At 39.6% G+C, this 13,738-nt stretch overlaps 1 long non-coding RNA gene across 2 annotated transcripts; it reads left to right on the forward strand.

Annotated features, from left to right (window-relative positions):
- Positions 1-8,070: 8,070 nt before the first annotated feature.
- On the forward strand, positions 8,071-12,651 carry LOC132606027 (uncharacterized). Of its 2 annotated transcripts, XR_009569576.1 has the most exons (4): positions 8,071-8,518; positions 9,056-9,129; positions 11,708-11,861; positions 12,240-12,651. It is a non-coding gene; the product is annotated as an uncharacterized LOC132606027 (long non-coding RNA). The 2 variants fall into 2 exon arrangements; XR_009569575.1 differs by lacking the exon at positions 12,240-12,651 and having other exon boundaries at positions 8,075-8,518; positions 11,708-12,218.
- Positions 12,652-13,738: the final 1,087 nt, after the last annotated feature.

Consider the following 13,738-nt stretch of genomic DNA (forward strand, 5'->3'; position numbering starts at 1 on the left):
TTCGGCACACATAATCTGCCTCGGTACCTAGGAATTTCGTCCGTGGAAACTTCAAATGGAGATTTTCTTTTCCACGAGATGTGTCCCTGTAAAGACACAATTGAGGATCTTCATATTACCATTCTCTCACTTCTATATCCAAAGACGAAGTTGTGGGGTCGTTGATGCCAATCCCTACATTACCCAAATCAATCACACACATTCCAAGATTAGCTAATTGGCGGAGCTCATGAACCATCTCTTTCTTTTCCGGAGGGACTTCACATAAACTGTCCATTGATCGGCGGCTAAGTGCATCGGCTACTACATTCGCTTTTCCGGGGTGATACAAAATGTTCACATCATAATCCTTCAATAATTCTACCCACCGCCTATGTCGCAAGTTCAACTCCTTCTGCTTGAAAATGTACTGAAGGCTTTTGTGATCTGTATAGATATCAACATGCACACTATACAAATAATGCCTCCATATTTTTAAGGCATGAATAACCGCAGCCAATTCGAGATCATGAGTCGGATAATTCCTTTCATGTTTCCGTAATTGTCTCGAAGCATATGCAATAACTTTACCATGCTGAATCAATACACACCCTAATCCGACACCAGAAGCGTTACAATACACCACATAGCCATCTGACCCTTCTGGAAGTGTTAAGATCGGAGCTAAGGTCAACTTGTCTTTCAACTCTTGGAAGCTGCGTTCACAAGCATCATTCCACTGAAATTTTGCTGACTTCTGGGTTAGCTTCGTCAATGGGGCTGAAATAGACGAGAACCCCTCAACGAACCTTCTGTAATAACCTGCCAACCCTAGAAAACTACGAACTTCTGTAGGCATCGTAGGCCTTGGCCAAGTCTTCACAGCTTCAATTTTCTGAGTGTTGACTCGAATGCCATCATTTGAAATAACATGGCCCAGAAATGTCACAAAATTTAGCCAAAACTCGCACTTTGAAAATTTTACATACAGTTCTCGGGCTCGAAGAATGCCAAGAACAATTCGCAAATGATCTGCATGTTCCGATTCCGTGCGAGAATACACCAGAATATCATCAATAAATACTATCACAAATAGGTCCAAGAGAGGCCTGAATACGTTGTTCATCAAATTCATAAACACGGCCGGAGCATTAGTCAACCCAAATGACATCACTCGGAATTCATAGTGACCATATCTCGTTCTGAAGGCCGTCTTGGGAATATCCGCTTCTCTAACTCCCACTTGATGATAACCCGATCTCAAATCTATTTTTGCACCCTGTAGCTGATCAAATAAATCATCAATCCTCGGAAGAGGATACTTGTTCTTTATCGTCACTTTATTCAATTGCCTGTAGTCAATACACATTCGTAGAGATCCGTCTTTCTTTCTTACAAACAAGACCGGTGCTCCCCACGGTGATGAACTGGGTCTAATAAACCCCTTTTCAAGCAAGTCTTTCAACTGCGCCTTTAGCTCTTTTAATTCTGCCGGAGCCATTCGATAAGGAGGAATAGAAATAGGCTTGGTGTCCGACAACACGTCAATAGCAAAATCTATTTCTCTTTTTGGAGGAAAACCCGGAAGCTCATCAGGAAATACATCTGGGAATTCATTCACGACCGGAACTGACTAGAAAGTTGGCGGCTTTGCCTCGGTGTCATGAACCCGAACTAAATGATAAATATAACCCTTGGCTATCATCTTCCTTGCCTTAAGGTAGAAAATAAACCTATCCTTTCGAGATGCTGTATTACCCTGCCATTCAAGCACGGGCTCTCCCGGAAATCGAAATCGAACCACTTTCGTTCAGCAATCAACATTAGCGTAGCACGAGGGCAACCAATCCATACCCATGATTACATCGAAATCTATCATTTTTAGCTCAATCAAATCAGCTCTGGTCTGACGATCACATATCACAATGACACAATTTTTGTACACTTGCCTTGCTATCACGGGATCACCAACCGGGGTGAGTACCTCAAAAGGTGTAATTGACTCAGGTTTCACCCCAATACAACCAGCTACATATGGAGTAATATAAGAAAGAGTAGAACCCGGATCTATCAGTGCATATACATCACGGAAGACTATAGACAATGTACCTGTGACCACATCCGGGGAGGACTCAAGATCCTGTCGTCCGACTAAAGCATATACACGGGGATGAGTGGCACCTGAAGTAGATGCTGCCCCTCTACCTCTACCTCGGCCAGCTGACATCTGGGGAATCTGTCCTGCCGGGCGTACTGAGGAAGAACCAGTTGCTGAGCCTGTAGGCTGAACTCCAACTCTGCCACTCGTCGACGGGCAATCTCTCATCATGTGCCCCACCTGGCGACATGTATAACAAGAGTCCGAACCCTGGCGACACTGTCCGGAATGCAATCTACCGCACTGGTTGCATCGCGGTACTGGGGGTCTCCTCTGGCTATAATCTTCCCTGAACTGGGAATCTGAGGCCCTCGAACTCTGGCCCTGTCCTGAACGGAAGGAGCGATCAAATCTCCTACCTGCGAATCGAGGAAGTGCACTGGTCACCGACTGGCCTGAGTAACCAGAATATGTCTGCCTTGATCCCCCCTATAACCACTACCTGCTCCCATAGATCTAGCCCTCTTGCCTTGCCTTATTTCGTTATCGCGGTCACTCCTTGGTGGTTGTTATCGCCCCTCTAAATTCTGAGCATGGGCCTGTATTCGGGAAATATCCATCCCGTCTTGCAAGGAAGCCGTCAAACAATCTCTGAATAAATGTTGCCCTAGGCCACTTAAAAATCTATGTACCCGATCTCCCATGTCGGCCACAATAGCCGGGGCACTCATATTTCCTTGCCTCAGATTTAGAAACCTGTCCGCTCTAGCTCGGCGGACCTCGGGTGGCAAATAGTGACAAATAAATGCATCCACGAATTCTTGCCAAACCGGAGGAGGCGCATTCTCTCCTCTTGATAATACCCAATTGTTGTACCACAAAACAGCCACATCCCGGAGTCTATAAGATGCCAACTCCACGGATTCAGTTTCAGAGGCATGGACAATCTTCAATGTCCTCAACACCTCATCTATGAAACCTTGCGGGTCTTCATCCGGCTTTGACCCGAAAAACTCCAGGGGATTTTGGCTCATAAAATCACGGGCTTTGGTACTTGCTGCCCGATCACTTGAAATCGCATTTTATCGTTGTGCCTGAGCGGCAACCAACTGTGTCAATAGATGTATGGCCTCGGTCATTTTTTGACCCGAAGCAACCGGTGGAGGAATTGGAGCTGGAGCTCCTCCTTGCTCTTCCACATTAGGCGGGGTATAAGAAGTGTTAGATAAGGCCTCATTATGTGATTCGCCTTCTTCTATATTCATCGGAGGCTCTCTTTCTACCCGCCTCTTTGTCATAGTCTTTCCCTTCTGGGCGCCTGTAGCCTTTCCCTTTGGCGGCATTCTAAAATCACAACACACTATTAGGGAGGATAAAGTCTTATACATGGCTCTATTGCACGATTTCATAAGAAGAAGGATGGTCATTTTTCCTAAATGCCCAGTAGCCTCTTGTTTATTGATCTGGTGCGCAACACACCATAAACAAGACTCTACTAGACATGGCTCGTAGACACTTCCTAGGACTGAACCACTCTGATACCACTTTTGTCACGACCCAGCTAGGGGCCGCGACGGGTACCCGGGGCTAGCCACCGAGCACCACTCGTTCTACTACTCGTCTTACTCATTTAATGCTCTTTTATCAACTTTATACCCAAATTGTAGGAAAATCGTATTTTATATGGAAACATAAATACCTTTATATACATATGCCTCTCGGCTATCAAAATAATATGTACATATAATAGCATCTCGTGAGACCATCTAACCCACACTGCACATCTACGAGTCTCTACTGGAGTGCTAAGCATAAGGACGGGACAAGACCCCGTCATGCCCAAAAATACATATACACAAAAGAATAGTCATAAGCACCTCCGAACAAAGGAGTGCTTTCAATCGGTTGACAGCTACTGCTGATCCGGGTCGAGCTCTCCTCCATGTCTACCTCTGGGCATGAACACAGCGTCCAAAGAAAACAGACGTCAGTACGAACATTGTACTAAGTATGAGAGGCATAAACAAAGAAATTGAACAATGACATAATGGAAATATCAACATGGAACATTTATATCTGACGGTCATGCATAAAGAATTAAGTCATGCTGTCTTACTCATACTCGTCATCATATCATGTATGCATAATGTATAAGCTGCCCGCCCATGTAGGCGCGGTGTAGTAATGTATAAGCTGCCCGTCCATATCGGATCGGTGTGATAATCATAACATTAGCCTGCGTCCAGGCCTCCCGCGTCCGGGGTATCATCTCATGCCGCCCACTAGTGGTGTCTGCCCATGCCATTTGGCCATGGTGTATCGTATAGCTGCCCGCCTTAGCGGTGACTGCCCGGCCAACTAGGCGCGGTGTTATATCATCATCATACATGCTCATCATAATATGCTTATCGTAACATACTTATCATAATACATGCATAAGGCTTATAGACAACTTTACTCGACCGGGGTGACGTAAGGTCGTGATCCCCCGATTTCATTATGGAGTAATCATTGACATTCTGCCTCACCTTGAAGGAACTAACATATAAGGTGAGTGTGAGCAATAAATAACATCATGCCATTTTAGGATCATCATATTATATCTCTTATCTTGTGTTACCATTCATAGATATAGGCTTTTAGCTTTCCAGAATATAGGGACTCATGAAGAGGAGGTAAATTATACTATGAGGTACATGCCATTAGAAAGAAGGGACTAGCCTCACATACCTTTGACGTTTAGCAAAGCTATCGTTCGCTTGTTCTCCTTTGATATCGCGTTTCTATCTTCAAAACAAAATTCACATTTACGTTAGTTAATCGACTATAATAACGCGCTACTATTTCTTGGGAAAATTGGGCGACACTTCCTTTGGTTATACTACTTTTCCTATATTCTATATCAACTCCCACACACTCACAACAACATTCACAATATCGCAATCAACAATAAGCTTTATATACATTGACCACAATCTACCATTTCTCTTTAATTCCTCCACATTTATGGTTAGAGCTTACCATCGCGTTTCCTCGTATATAATACTTATTTCATTGCCTAAATGTCATTTATAACGTATTCATAATCACAACACTCCATCATTCATAATCCAACCCAACTACTCTCCAACCATGACACTATTCACATTTTATGACCCATTTACTACACTCTTCTATAATCCAAGTGTTTCAATGTATTAATGCTTCAATCATCATGAAAGGTCATCAATCTTACCTTAGATGTTGTAGGAATGAGCCTTGAGTAGTGATGCTCTTCTATACCAAAAACCCTATTTCACTTCCTTTACAATTCCTTGATATAGATGAACTTTGATGTGATTCTTACACTTGATTTCATGGATTTGATGTTATTGACCTTGATTTTCCTTTGGTTCTGTTAAATTCTTGTGCATGATGTGTTTAGAGTGTTCTAGAGACTTCTTGAGTCGTGTAGATGAGAAATGAATAAATGAGCTTAGGGTCCCTTTTAATAATTCAAAACCTTATTTTTAATGAACAGTAGTCGGGTGCACAGTGGCCGTAAACCCAGTTTACGGGCCGGGTATTCTGGTTTACGGTCTGTCCTTCACAATCGTATTTAAGCATATCAGAAACAGAAAGGTTTGCTGGAGTCATGGTGGTTTACGGTCGTAGTTTACAGGCCGTATTTCGATTTACGGTCCGTATTCTGAGTCATATTTAACCATTTCGGCATTTGGCAGAAAGTTGAAGTTTTTGGAATGTTGAAGGACGATGGCAGTTTACGGGCCGTATTCTATTTTACGACACACTGGGTCGAAGTGCAAATCTTTAACTTTCTCATTTCCAAAATTCATAAATAATCATTCCCTACTTAGTAAAACATCGCACACTCATACACTTCGTTGGTCTACTCGTTGTACGTTCACGGAGAAATTTTCGCGGTGTAACATCTATGTTGATATTGATCATGCTTTACATACTCAGTACATTCTTCGTACTGACGTTCTTTTGTTTGTGGACGTTGCGTCATGCCCGCAGGTGCACAGGGAGACAGACTTGATCCATAGCTACATTCTCAGGGACTACATAGCGGAGCTCCATTTCATTCGGAGCTATAGCTTTTTGGTATTGATTCTTTTGTGTACATAATTATGGGCATAGCGGGATCCTGTCCAGCCTATATGTTATGACATACTCTCCTTAGAGGCTCGTAGACATGTGTATGTGGTTAGATGTGTTTGGCCTTGTCGGCCTATATTTTGTATATCATTTTGTTATCCTTGTCAGCTTATATACATTGATATGGCATAGATGCCAATGATGATATAAAGGTATTGTTGTCCAAAGGGACTAGTGCGATTGATGAATAGGAATGTATGGTCTAATATGTGGCTTACCTAGATGTAAGTATAAAGGTATGCTAAGGGGTGCCCGGGTGGGCTAGCACCGGGTGCCCGTCGCGGCCCTCCGGTTAGGTCGTGACACTAACAATGGTACGAATGATCTTATGTAGATTGCAAGTGGGAAAGTAAGTTAGAAAATTCGAGAAGTAAGCGTCTAGGTATGTTAAGGCTTTCCCTTTCTTTCATTTTGGCATGATCCTATGACATGAGCGAACAACGAGTAATCGAGTCTCCATATTACTTTACTCTTAGAATTACTAGGAGTATCTCAGTTCTTGATGATCCTATACCTCTTGTTATGATTGTTCCTTCTTTTCATGGGTCCTGAGTTTTATATCATGATTATGTTAGTTCACATTCATGCATTACATTCATTTACATCTATGCATATTGACCCGTGACCAGAAGGCGTTATATACGCGTATATTATGTATATATATATATATATATATGGGGTATGGGGATGTGGGCGAGGCGTTATATACGCATTACCACCTGATCAACTGGTGCACAGTGATGGTGATTATGCCCGAAGGGGCCATTATGCTATTATGCCCGAAGGGGCCATTATGCTATCATGCCCGAAGGGGCCTATATGGGATAGGGATCGAGCCGTACGTTCCTCGGCACTATGACCTATGCATATCATACGCCCTCAGAGGCATTTTCAGTAAGCAGATGCATTCATACAAGTATGTTTAGATAGTCAGACATACAGATGCATTCATACAGATATGTTCAGACAGTCAGACATACAGATGTATTCAGTCAGTCAGTTTAGTTTATGACTTTCAGATTGTCTTCATGACTCCTATGTGTATGTTACTCTTCTGCTCTACATACTCGGTACATTATCCGTACTGACGTCCCTTTTGCTGGGGGGGGGGGGGGGGGCTGCATTCATGTCTGCAGGTACAGATCGATAGATTGACAGAACTCCTCAGTAGACAGTACTTGACATCCGCTGGTGGTAAGCTCCTTTTTGTTCGGAGTTTCCAGGTTTATATGGAGTCTTTCTTTTATGTTTATGGTCGACGGGTGAGCCGGAGCCCTGTCCTTCCCATGACTCAGTAATGCTTCTTTAGAGGCTTGTAGACACATGTACAGTACAGTACAGTCAATCAGTCCATGGCCCTGTGGCCCATCTTTGATGCATAGTTACTTATGAGAGTCGTTTCGGCTCGTACAGTGGTTTGAGTATTTTCGCATATATTCCATGAGGCGGCCGGACCGCATATAGTTATGTTTTGTTTCTTGAGGAGGCGGCCAGACCGCAGTGAGTTATATGTGTATATCTGTGTTGGGATTTTTCTGAGTGCAGGTGGCCACTTTAGGCCTATCCACGTTCTTACACTACAAGAAAAAGGCTTATTAGCGACCAACATTTAGCGGCCAGATACAAATCTGGTCATTAAAAGTATATCTTTAGGGACTATACTTTTTCCTGGTCCCTAGTTCTGAATTTAACTGCCAGGAGACTAATCATCATCCATAAAATTGTCAATATTTGGTCCCTATTACACTGCATTGTGCGGGACTAAGGCACCAACCAAATTTCCTCTAATTTTTTTATATACAGTATATTGTATAGTGTATTATTTAATAAATAAAAATTATAATAATAATTATTATAATATTATTATTATAAAGAAATTGAAAACTTAAACATTCCTCCATTCATCAGTATAGCGAATACGGTTTACTCCCCATTCTCAAATCTCAACGTTAGCTCTCCAAAACCCTAAATTCTCATCATTTTGACAGCCTAATCTAGTGTTTCATTGAAATTTGTTCTTGATTTCTTCGTTCAAAGTCACAATTATGTCGTCAACTGTTCTTCATTACTTCTCTAGGGTTCACGACTATTCAATTTTGGTGTGTTGTTTTGGGTAAGTTTTGTATTTTTGTTCTTGACACTGTCATGTTGTGTGATTGAGTGGGGATTTTGTGATTCAACAAGACCCATATCACATTCACTTCAACCTCAGCATTGAGATGTGAATGAGCTTTCCCTATTTCAATTCAAGGAGATTCCAAGAGTATTAGCTTGAAATTCGTAAGTTTGCTTTCCCTATTTTAGTTTTCTCTTCTGCTTCAGTTATTCTTGTATGTTTGGTTTTATTTAAGACCTGCGTCAGTGACGAAGTGTGTCATTTATTTGGTTACAGTTCCTTTCTTCCTTTCACTAATTTAGACTTAATTTAACATTCTGAAATTTCTGTTTTAGTCTTGTTGGGTTTTGATGTTAATGCTTATGAGTTTCGGTTCGCTTCATCTCATTTGTGGACAAAGTGAGTGATTTTTTGCATTTATTTTCATTATTGCTCTTCATTTCATTGATGGATACATGTTATTATTGTTTTTGCTTAATTATTGGGTGTTTATGCTATAATATATTTCTCAATATTATTATACCCATGCCAAATATTACTATGAACCACTCCTTTATGTACTATATGGAAGCTTTAATCAGCAGGGTTGTTGTACTTTGTTACCAATTTATACTAGATGAGGTGCTTAATTGAGTTTGCTAGTCTATAACGATTGACCGGTTCTGATGTTTAGTTGCATCTTAGTGCTATGTATACCTTAGTTTATGGAAGAACTGGTGATCGTTTGGTGGAGTTCTCTGTTCTGCGGGTCAACAAGCTAATGAAATTTTCCAGGGTCAGTTCTCTGCTCTTCTATGATTGTAAGTAGTTGTTTAACTAAGTTAATGTTTTCACAAGCCTTGTTGATTTGAATATATGATTTTTATCAAAATGATGGGAAACGTGGAATTTTATGTTTCCATTATTGTTGACTCGTTAGATTCAATTTCTCAACAACATTCTACAACTTCTAGTTGCTAAATACACTCAGCCTCTTGTTGAAGCCTACTTGATCGATGTGTAAATATTTTGATTATGCTTTTAGAAGGACAAGAGAACTGTTCAAACCACAACATTCAAGATTACTAATTGCTTGAGAGATTCCAGATTAATGTGTAAATATTTGGATTATGCTTTTAGACAGATATATGTTACTGGAAGAATATTGTAAGAAGACAAGTTTGTCAAGTCATTGAAGAGGAATAAATTTACCTTTAGAATAAACAAGGTTGGCATGCCTTATTTGTGCTTACATAATTAACAAAGAAACCAGAAAAGAAGAACGTTTTGCAAGGAAACACATGTATTTATTTGAGATAGTGCTGGACAAATTTGATCTCAAGTCATTGTCATGACGTTGAAGTATCATATTCTTTTTTACTTGGTGTATTTATTATGTTTCTTACATCTTGGTATATTCTATTTTTCCGAACGCGTGTGATACTATATTTACGTTGAGTATACAATTTAGTGAATAAGTATTAGAGTTTTTTCTTAAACAAGTATTAGAGTGTTTTTACAATTTAGTGAATAGATATTAGAGTTTTTTCTTAAACAAGTATTAGTGTGTTTTTATTTTTCACTATTTTAATATAGGATCATGTACGCCATTCATGTACACTAGTTGTGTCAACTGTTAAGTGATATAAATTTGTAGAATTTAGAGAGTTAGAAGAGTTGGCCTCTTTGAATATTGTATTGCTTTCTCATTGAATTAAAGAAGACAACATTTATATGACACTCTTAGAGATTATACTGGGTACCCTGTTGTTGTTGTTGTCTTACGTATGCTTAATATGGAGTTTTGCAAAGTTTTTATCCTTCTTTTGTTGTATAATTTACAGGAAGAAAATCATATTTCATTAAAAGGATCTGAAGTAGGGACAGCTTTGTTCTCTCACTATTTGTTTTACTCTGCTGATAACTTTATGCAATTTATAAGTAATGGAGGGGAAAAGAGCGTAGGTGTAGATAGCCAGCGAAATATCAGGACAGTTGAGCTGGTTTGTTGAGTGAAAAATTATGCCAATTAGGATTGTTCAATTAGCACGTCTTGCTATGTAAGTAAGGATAGACCATGCCTAGTGCGCCATGCGCCTCATGGCAAGCAGGTTGCTTGCATGTTCGTTGCACACACCAGAGTGTGCATGAGGGGCAAAGAGCGTAGGTGTAGATAGCCAGCAAAATATCAGGACAGTTGAGCTGGCTTGTTGAGTTAAAATTTGTGCCAATTAGGATTGTTAGATTAGCACGTCTTGGTATGTTAGTAAGGATAGACCATGCCTAGTGCGCCATGCGCCTCATGGCAAGCAGGTTACTTGCCCTGTACGTGGCACACACCAGAGTGTGCACCTGCATTTTATCTCTAGTATCTCAACTTGTCTCCAATGATGTCGAAACAACCTGAGCTTCTTCGTTACCAACCAAACCACGCCAACAAGTCCTAAAACATACTCCATCCGTCCTAAAATGATTGTTTTATTTTCCCTATTAGTTTGTCCCAAAAAGATTTGACACATTTCTATATTTAGAAACAATTTAACTTTACGAAATGATTTACAACCACATAAATGTCTAAGGCTTGTTTTGGACCACACAATTCAAAAGTCTCCTTTTATTTCCTTAAACTTCGCGCCAAGTCAAACTAAGACAATTTTTTTAGGACGGAGGGAATAATATTAATTTATCCAAGACCGCAAAACATGAAAATTGAACGTAAATTCTCCAAATAAGGGTTTGAGTTGTTACAGTTGGTGACATTCGGCAGGTGGAAACTTAAGGAGAACTCTTTAATTTGTAAACAGAAAACTAAGATGTTATAGTAATTTTACCTCTGGAAAGAGCCAATGATTTCTTCTGGTGAACAGACTGTAATCCAAACTCCTAATAAAAGGAACTCTGTATGGTAGTGACATGATTTACAATTCTAAAGTGTAGGGGATTAAGGCCTTCTTGTAATTTTTTCTCACAGAAATTCAGTGAGTATTACAAATCTTTGCCTAAATATGCTGGCTTCTCTTTCATTTTCTGGTGAGTGTTCTTTGTTTCTTCCCCTTCCTTGTTTGGTTTGTTCACTAATGTCGACGTTATCTCTAATCCTTTCGTAAAGTACATGTATATTCTAAGTGAATTATTTGATTGGGAATTTTCTGAACTCTTTTAGACAGGCTAGCTAAAATCAAACAGGTATTATGTCTCTCTCAATTGGAAAATCTTCCGTGTACTAATACTATTGCAGGAGTCAAAAGTTCAATTTTTTGGCCTGCTTAGTTTTGGAAGAAAATTAATTCTACTGTTCATTCTTTAACTATACATTCTTGGTAGCTATTTAGATATACTCTAGAATGATGTGAATTGGTATTTATGAATGATAGGAACTCAACCAAAGCTCTCCGGAAACAAGATCATGCTGACTATTTTACTAGGTGACTTCTCTTATGCCATTAGAAATAGGTGAAAACTACATTACCAGTACCTTTTTGGATTCAGAAACTTGCATCACTCTTAGCTTGGTACCACTTCTCTCTGGTAAGAAACACTGCTAAATCTCTTTAGGCTTAATTTTCTCTGCTCAGTATGTTTCATAGTACTACTACTACAAGAATTTATTTAATGTATGTATAATAGGTAGGTGGAATACTTAGAACTAATATTGCCAATGCCGATATATGTATGTGATATAATAGATAGAACAACTTCAAATGAAGTAAGACAACAAGTAGTCAACTTATAGGTTGCTTGGTTTGAAGGAACTATTCAAGCTCAAATCACTTTGTGATAGATCCAACGTAATAGAGGCATAGACCACTTTTATGGTACAAGTTGTTTCATCCATAGCATTATTTTAGCGCAATGAAATTCAAAAGCCTACATGTTATGAGTGTTAACATCTTTTCTATCTCGCAGGATGGACTTGTGAATCATAATTTGCAATAATGATCGAAAGAAAAACCATTATCAGCAGCCAGAACTATGAGAAGCAAAGAATGGAAGCATTCAGCCTCTTACACCAGATAATAATGTGTTCCTGCAGACAAAAAGCTAATACAAAATTTGTCCAGCTTTTTCCATACTGCCACAAAACGGTATAATTCCTATATAATTCAGATGATCTAATTTCTGCCTTCAAACTGATTATTTCAACTAATATAGTAGTTGCGTATTATTACAAACTGGTGCAACCAGGATATTTAGATATGTGGTTGTAGTATGTAGAGTTTAAATTCTATGAATAAGTTGGAGGTAAGGTATATGTCCCCCTCCTTGTATTTTGACATGTTAATGAAATTTGCATTGGGGTCTCTAATGTTGGAACCTTGATTTGTTTTGTGAAAGCTTGACACTAGTGATACTTTTCTCTATATAGAGTTGATTATCAACATTACAATTATATAATATTCTGGTGGCAAATCGTGTATGACCAGCCAGGTTCCTGTCGTTAATATCATTAAGGACCAGTTTTTTGTCCTAGAAAACCTTTATTCAAACTAGCAAAACTGGTTGCTAAATGTTTTTAGGGACCAAAATATGGCTGCTTGATCTTCATTTATGGACCAGAAATATGGTCCTAAAAAAGGTTTTAGGGAACAGATATATTCCCGACGCTATAAGTTTCTATGGACCAATTAGAAAAACTGGTCGTTATTGGGCTTTAGCGGCGGATGCTATAGCGACGGGTGGCGACCAGATTTTTCTGGTCGCTATTTACTTTTAGGGACAAGAATAAGACTATTAGGGACCATTTTTCTGGTCGCTAATAGCCGTTTTTCTTGTAGTGTTAGCTAAATGTAAGTTTAAATGTTGGTTCGCCCGATCCAGGTAGGCACCGGGTGCCGGTCGCGGCCCTCCAGATTTGGAGCTTGACATTATCAATGGATATAACCCTTTTGGTATGAATAGTTTATTGGTTTGGGCATGGATGTTCTTATTTGGACATCTTGTTTGGGCTACTGGATTTATGTTCTTAATTTCTTTGCATGGATATTGGCAGGAGTTGATTGAAACTTTAGCATGGGCTCATAAACGCACACCTTTGGCCAATTTGATTTGCTGGAGAGATAAACCAGTGGCCCTTTCCATTGTACAAGCAAGATTGGTTGGAGTAGCTCACTTTTCTGTAGGTTATATATTCATTTATGTGGCTTTCTTGATTGCCTCTACGTCTGGAAAATTTGTTTAAAAGTTTTAATGTGTGTATCCTCGATAATCTCATTTCTTTCGACAGAGAGGGGTCCACCTTCTTCTATTTCTACGTCTAGGATTCGACTTGTATCATGGATACTAATAGGAATTCAATCATTATGGCAAGGAAAATTTTAATTCAGAGGGAGAAGAAGAGGAAAAATTTGGAACAGAAATATCATTCGATCCGTCCATCCTCAAAAAACGAAATAAGCAAGGTTCCA

This window comes from Lycium barbarum, chromosome 8 (assembly GCF_019175385.1).
Source record: "Lycium barbarum isolate Lr01 chromosome 8, ASM1917538v2, whole genome shotgun sequence".
NCBI classification, from domain to species: domain Eukaryota; kingdom Viridiplantae; phylum Streptophyta; class Magnoliopsida; order Solanales; family Solanaceae; genus Lycium; species Lycium barbarum.